Here is a 6918-nt window from a genome sequence, read left to right as displayed (position 1 = left end):
CCATTTTGAGTTGCTTTCCTTTAACAAAGCAGATCCAAGAACCTGTGTGAGCAGGCACCCTGGGGACACTGGGGTGCTTGCTGCTACACCATGTTACTCCTCTGCCCAATGAACTCTAGTGGCCTACTATGTTGGTTGTTGTTGAGTCATTATTTGGTTGTGTCTGACCCTTCATGAACTCATTTGGGATTTTCTTCTCAAACTCACTTTTACAAATGGGGAAACTGAGGCAAATGGACTAGGTGACTTGACTTGCCCAGGGTCACCCAGCTAGTAAGTGTCTGAGGCCAGATTTGAACTCAGGAAGATGAGTTTTCCTGACTCCAACCCAGGCACTCTATTTACTGGGCTGCCAATCATGTGCTCTAGGATCAAATACAAATTCCTTTGACATTTAAAGACCTTTACAATTGGGGCAGCTAGATGGCACAGTGAGTAGAGCACTGGCCCTGGAGTCAGGAGGACCTGAGTTCAAATCCAGCCTCAGACACAATGCAAAAACTAGCTATGTGACCTTGGACAAGTCACTTAACCCCAATTGCCCTCCAAAGAGCAAAAAAAAAAAAAGACCTTTACAATCTAGCTTCAATTTGCTTTTCTAGACTTATTGCTTATTATTCCCCTTCCTGCATTCCATGGCTCAGCCAGATTTTTCTTCTTGATGTTCCTCACATTTGAACCTCCATCTTCTGATTGTATCTTTTCTTTGGCTGTCCTCCATGCCTGGAATGCATTCCTCATCTCCACCTATTGGAATCCCTGATTTCCTTAAGAACTCAACCCAAGGATCACCTTCTACATATAATCTTTCCTGATTCCCCCCAGTATCTTTTGCCTCATCTAATACCATTTATTCATTTTGAATATTTTAGTATATTCAAATATAAATATACATATGCACACATTCATTAGCATATCTTAAATATTTACAGATTGTCTTCTCTACTAGGATTGAACTACATGATGGCAAGGACTGTTTCATTTTTTACTTTGTATCTCCAGTACCTATCACAGTGCCTGGCACACAGTAAGTGATTAATACAATGGCATGCAAATTAGGTGGGGCAAAGTAAAATAATTATATTTATTGACTGATACAATAAATCTTATAACTTTTCACATGTTTAAAAACTTTTAACATGAAATATGTCATTTTGCTATAAGCCGCTATTTTTTACAATTTGGCATTGAATATACAAGATTTTGAAATATATTTAATATTTATTTATCAGAGTTCAACTTTCCCTCAATGGGACAAGACTTCCAAGACACTGGAAGTTAAAAATCCCCCAAACATTTTGTGGTGGATTTTTTATAGGCTGACAAATATTCCCAGGTTTTACAGGCTTATCTGGACTTTTTTTTTTTTTAAGCAATCGGGGTTAAGTAACTTGCTCAAGGTTACATGGCCAATTATTTCTAGGTGTGGTGCTAAGTATCTGAGCCCGGATTTGATCCCCAGGTCCTCTCGACACTGGAGCCGGTGCTCTTACTCGTGTGCTACCTGGCCACCTCCCCCCCCCCTTTTTTTTTTAAGCAGTTGGGGTTAAATAACTTGCCTAAGGTTACACAGCCAGTTTTTTGTGTGGGTGTTAAGTATCCAAGGCCAGAACTTATCCCGGGTCCTCCCCTCTCCAGGCTGGCGCTCTTACTCATTGCACCACCTAGCTGCCCCTTATCTGGACTTCTTTACACAAGAGCTATAGCATTGAATTAAAAAAGGAGTTTCCTCAGTAAAAATACCTTTTCCTATCCCTAAGGACTCTAATCTTTGCATTGTCTTGCCAATGACAGACTTTTTTTTTTCATAGCGTGGGTTAGTAGCTGTTTATTTCCTTTAAATAGTTTTCTTGCCATTCTTCCAAATTCAAGAAACCTACATTACACTAAGCAGGAATTAATAACAACTTCTCAGTCTTCCAGGTCTCTCTGAAGTTCCTTGCTTATTATCCAAAGATTAATTAGAATGTATGACAGCAATAGATTTTCAGTTCTTGATATTTTGTTTCTTTTGCTATCGTACTTTCTATTGTACTCTGATGTAATTGATCCTGTTTCATCATAGGGTGGAATGATCTTATGAATGCTTGACTTTTCCATGATTGCTGCTGCTATTATCTCTTACAGTCATTGAAGTGTGCTCTTTATAACTTTTTCACATTACCTTGGAATGATATTGATTTGTAAAATCAAAGAATTAAAAGGACAACAATAAAAAAAGCAACAAAACACATATTTGTAGTATGGATTATCATTTGTCATTTGAACCTAGAATGTCACCCTGACCTCAGTAACTTTCCAAGAATACCAGAGATGGCTATAAGGAATTTTGGTTTTCCCTATATGATCTATCCTTAAATATTCTTGTTTTGAGTCCCCTCAACCAGATGATGTTTTGGGTCTACCCAAGGTTGTATTTTGGGGTCCCTTGTGTCTTGACTTTTCTTAAATATTGTTGAATGTTTATATATACTGATATCCATCTCAATCAACCTTGCTTTCAATTTATCTTTTCAGCAGAATTGCTTAACCTCATATTTGTGGCTCATGTACAGGTACTTTTGTCTAAATCCTATATAATATAAACCTTCCAGAGCCCAAAGGGGGAAGGACCCATACCTATTTCAGCCTGTTCTCTTCTATCAAAAGACCTAATTAATTTTTTTTCTAAAACTGTTTCAGATTTTGAGATTTGCTGTCACAAATGTCAATGGCACAAAATTGATTCCTTAAATGACAGAGAACAAACCAAAAGTGAGGAAACCCATTCAATCCAATTTAATCTGGTCAAAGTCAGATATTTTGAGTCAGCCTAATGTCATTAGATATACATATATATATATATATATATATATATATATATATATATATATATATATATATATATGAACAGTGGTATCACCAAATGAAACTACCTTAAAATTATTACTTATCCCCAAAAATTCATAAACTACTATAGATGCCTGCTGATTGATTGACATTATGCATAAGGAGAATTTTTGTTAGTGGTGTGAAGGATGGAAGGGAGAAAGGGGAGGTGGGAAAACCTGAATGAAAATAACAGACCAGGAAGGCTGGTATTAGGGTGGTGGATTTATACACTGAGCATAGCTGAATATAAGGTAGAATGTAGTTTAGAGATGTCAAGTAAAGGAAAGGTAAAAAAAATGCCAAATAGCCCCACTCCAAATGGATGCTTGGATGAAAATTAGAGCCAAGACAGAAATGGTAAAGTTAGAAGAAGGAACAGGTTTGACGAAAAAAAGCAATATTTTTTATCTTGGGTTCTACTTTGCTTTTGAAAAAAAATTTTTTTTCAATTATCAAACATTTATTTTTTTTCTTCCTGTTATTTCCCCTTAGGGCACTGATTTTGTTTTGTTTTGTATTGTTTTTTAAAGAGGAAAAATCCTCTTGGAACAAACATACATAGTCAAACAAAGTGAATCCTCATAATAGCAATGTCCAAAAATGTGTGTCATCCTTTTGTTAGCCTGTCATTTCTGTCCAGAAGTGGGCAGCAGTCTTCATCATCAGTCTTCTGGAATCATGATTGATCATTGGGTTCATCAGTATTTCACAATTGTTTGTTTTATAGTATTGTTGTTATTGCATAAATTGTTCTAATTCTGCTTACTTCCCTCTGCTTCAGTTCACACAGGTTTTCCTATGTTTCTCTGAAACTGTCCCTCTTGTCACATCTTAGAGCATAATGGTATTTCATTATATTCATATGCCATAGTTTGTTCAATCATTTGCCAATTGATGATGGGTATACCTTAGTTTTGAATTTTTCCACCTATAAATATTTATGTATAAATATTTTGCCTCCTATAAATATAAGACAACCTCCTCTTTCTTTGATCTCCCTTTATATATATATATATATGTATATATATATATATAAACTATGTATACAGACTAGAATTATATAACTAGGGTTATATAGACTAGAATTCTTAAAAGCAGGGCCTCTTCTATGCAGGTCCTAACACATGGCAGGCACTTAGCATGTAAAAGCAGTCTTAGATTCAGCTGATACCTCAGATCACTTTCAAAGCCTGAGGGAGTGATAATTCTCTTCACAGTGAGATGGATTGTAGGAAGATATTATCATGCCCCACTTTGTAGGAAAAAAATGAAGCAATTGAAAGTCAAAAGGAAGCATGCTATATCACACAGCATGCTAGATGTAGAAAAGGACTGATAATAAGTGATGGAGTAGCAATGTTAGCAACAATTGTGTCAGCAACAATCGCTAGACAATGAGGAATTGCCTATTGTCCTTGATAAACATATTTTAACCAATGAAAGCATTACCCATACAGGATGTTAGCCATAAAATCACAGAAGGGACTTTCCCTACAGCAGGGCTTCTTAAACTTTTTCCATTTGTGATCCTTTTTTGCCTGAGAAATTTTTAAGGGACCCTGGCTATATAGGTATATAAAATAGGTATACAAATCAACATTTACTGATAATAAATCATAAAGAAATTTATTTCAAAACAATTCTTTGTTTACCATTTATTAGAAAGCAACTTTGCATACTAATGAGATGGATGTTTTTGTTTATTTTTACATAAACAATTAAATCTTGGAGGAATATTTGATACTGCAGGACCTAGAGCATCTTCAACATTCCTCAGAGTTGATTGATATTCTGATTTTATAATCATTAACACTGAGAATGCCACTTCACATGAATATGTAGTACAAAATGGCAGAAGTATGTTCAGGGCCATTTTAAAAATTATTGGAGAGGCGGCCAGGTAGCACAGCAAGTAAGAACACTGGCCCCAGTGTTGGGATGACCTGGGCTCAGACACTTAGCACCCACCCAGAAACACCTGGCCGTGTAACCTTGAGCAAGTTACTTAACCCCAATTGCTTAAAAAAAATTATTGGAAATTCTGTTCTAATCCCAAGTCAAGATTCATTTAATGATATTTTTTTAAGGAAACTCAAGTTTTAAAGCTGTGTCACTTGATAACTTGACATATTCTTCTTAAACTTTTAATGCTAGATGACTGAGATTTTTTTTAATTTCAATTGAGTATGGTTTATGAACACAACTTAGTTTTTTAGAATCAAAATCTGAAGGGAAGTATTTCTGAAATTGTGTCTCCAGGCACTTCAGATGATCAATTATAACTCCTAAAATCAAATCTTTGGGAATGTTATTTTCAATTATAAAATCATCTGTATCTGTAAACATTTCTAAAGAGCCATTATTCACCCTATTCTTCCATATATTAACACTTTTAGTAAAGCTTTCCATTTTATCTTTTAACAAAATATGCAACATTTTTTTCCTTGAAGTGACATGCTTAAATCATTGAGTTTTTTGAAAATAACCAACAAATAACATAATTTTGAAAGTCATAAGTCATTATGAAAAAATTAATAAAATCATATTTCTGCTCAGTCAAAAAATAACAACTTCATCTTTCAACTTCAATAATCTGTTCAAACTTTGCCCTCTTGAGAGCCACTTTACCTCTGCATGTAGTCATAAGCTTTTGCAGTCAGAGTCTATATCTTTGTAAAGGTTTGAAAACAAACAACTCTTAAGGGTATGGTGCAACATCTAACTCTGGTGATGTTTTTTTGCCTGTAAGTGCCTCCTGATGGATCATGCAGTGAGTAAAAGTGATATATGTTCATTGCCACCAGCTTCAACTTTTGCTACAGATCCAACATTCTCACCCATCATTTCTCCAGCACCATCTGTACAGACTCCAATGCAATTTTTCCACTGCGTTTTCAATGGTGAAAAATTCATTGACTTTAAAATATATATCTTCCCTTCTTATATGCCCTTCCAAAGGGTGACAAAACAATAATTCTTCATGCATGCTTCCTTCATAAACTTATCTTACATAAAGTAACAACTGTGCCATGTTAGAAATATCAGCTGTTTCATCTAACTGAATTGCAAACTTTGGACTGCCCTTAAGACTGGTAATAAGCTACTGGTATTGGTCATAACTAATTTTAGAAATTTATTTGGAAACAGTATCACTTGATAAAGGAATTTTACAAATTTCATCCCCATACTTTTTCCCATGAACTATTTCTGACATTTTAATAGCAGCAAGTAACACAAGTTTTTTTTCCTATTGTGTAGGCCTTTTTTTTTTTTTTGCAATTAAATAAGAATTTTGTAAGATACAAGTAAATATGGACACTGGCCCTGGAGTCAGGAGGACCTGGGTTCCGATCAGGCTTCAGACACTTGACACACCAAAAAAAAAAAAAAAACCTAGCCATGTGACCTTGAGCAAGTCACTTAACCCCAATTGTCCTCCAAAAGGCAAAAAAAAAGGATACCAGTAAATATTTTTTGCTGACAGTATCAAATTTCTCAAAATACTGTTTTTCTTTATTTAAAGATTTTAAAAGTTGTTCAAAAAATTCCTTTGGTTTACTGCAGTATGCTATATGTCTGGTATTAAGATGTTATTTTAGTTTGGCTGGTTTCATGTTCTCTGAAGCCAAAACTTCATTACAAATAAACAAAGTTTTTCCACACCATCATCATTATTAGAAGAAAATCCATATTGTAAAAATGATTGGACATATTTTCTTTATCTTGTCAATTTAGGCATACTACAATTTGGTAGCAAAGACTCTGACATACTACAATCAGTATTTTTACCTCTTCTGTCTAAATTTAGCCACTTATCTGTAACCAAAAAATATTTTTGTCCTAAAATATAAATAAATATTGCTAATAAATTCTTAAATTCTAGCTTTAATGTATGAAATTACACTTGTTTGTGCTTAATTAAAAATATTAATGTTCACATTTACATACACATACAGTGGTGATGGTAAAGAAATATTATTAAGGGGTTTTTGTCTTTACTTGCTGCTTAAACACATTTCTGTAAAAGGAGATAACAGAACTTTAAAA

The sequence above is a fragment of the Petaurus breviceps genome, unplaced genomic scaffold, assembly GCF_028583685.1.
Source record: "Petaurus breviceps papuanus isolate PSGF00001 unplaced genomic scaffold, PetGlider_PUasm1.0 90825, whole genome shotgun sequence".
Taxonomy (NCBI): domain Eukaryota; kingdom Metazoa; phylum Chordata; class Mammalia; order Diprotodontia; family Petauridae; genus Petaurus; species Petaurus breviceps.
Note: the sequence above shows the minus strand (reverse complement) of the source record.